Below are 202 nucleotides of genomic sequence, written 5' to 3'. Positions count from 1 at the left end.
CTATCTTTATTAATAGTAAAATTAAATATTTTATATAGTATATACTTAGTATTCTATATAGACCTTATTAAGTAAGCAGTATTTAACTTACTGCTTAGCTAAGTACTTTAGAACTTCTGCCTACTGCTAGTATTAATTAAGGTAGATAAAACTCTCTAAGGCAAAGAAAGCTATAAATATAAAGTAGAGGAAATTCTAGCAG

Source organism: Metarhizium album (genome assembly GCF_000804445.1).
Source record: "Metarhizium album ARSEF 1941 chromosome Unknown scaffold_7, whole genome shotgun sequence".
Lineage (NCBI taxonomy): Eukaryota > Fungi > Ascomycota > Sordariomycetes > Hypocreales > Clavicipitaceae > Metarhizium > Metarhizium album.
The sequence above is the reverse complement of the archived record's forward strand: the minus strand, read 5'-3'. Positions refer to the sequence as shown.